The sequence below is a fragment of the Jaculus jaculus genome, chromosome 2, assembly GCF_020740685.1.
Source record: "Jaculus jaculus isolate mJacJac1 chromosome 2, mJacJac1.mat.Y.cur, whole genome shotgun sequence".
In the NCBI taxonomy this organism is placed as follows: Eukaryota; Metazoa; Chordata; class Mammalia; order Rodentia; family Dipodidae; genus Jaculus; species Jaculus jaculus.
In genome coordinates this window covers 153,028,291-153,028,564 of record NC_059103.1, presented here as the reverse complement: position 1 = coordinate 153,028,564, position 274 = coordinate 153,028,291, and positions in this window count along the sequence as shown.

Genomic DNA, 274 nt, shown 5'->3' with positions numbered 1-274 from the left:
CCGTAGGCAGATAAGAGCACAAGGCCAGGCCCTCTGCCAAGCAGGAGCAGCACACACAACAGCAGAGGTGTCCTAATGGGCAACATTATATATTTAAGGGCAAGTAACAAATTCTCATTAATAAAACCAGTTTGTATGTCTGAAACATTTGCTATGTAGTTATTAAATTTCTGATTAATAATGTGTCCTTCTATGAGGAACTGATGACTTGCAATTTAATTATAAAAAGAAAAATATTCTTTAATTACAAATATTTTCTTTATTGTCATGCAAA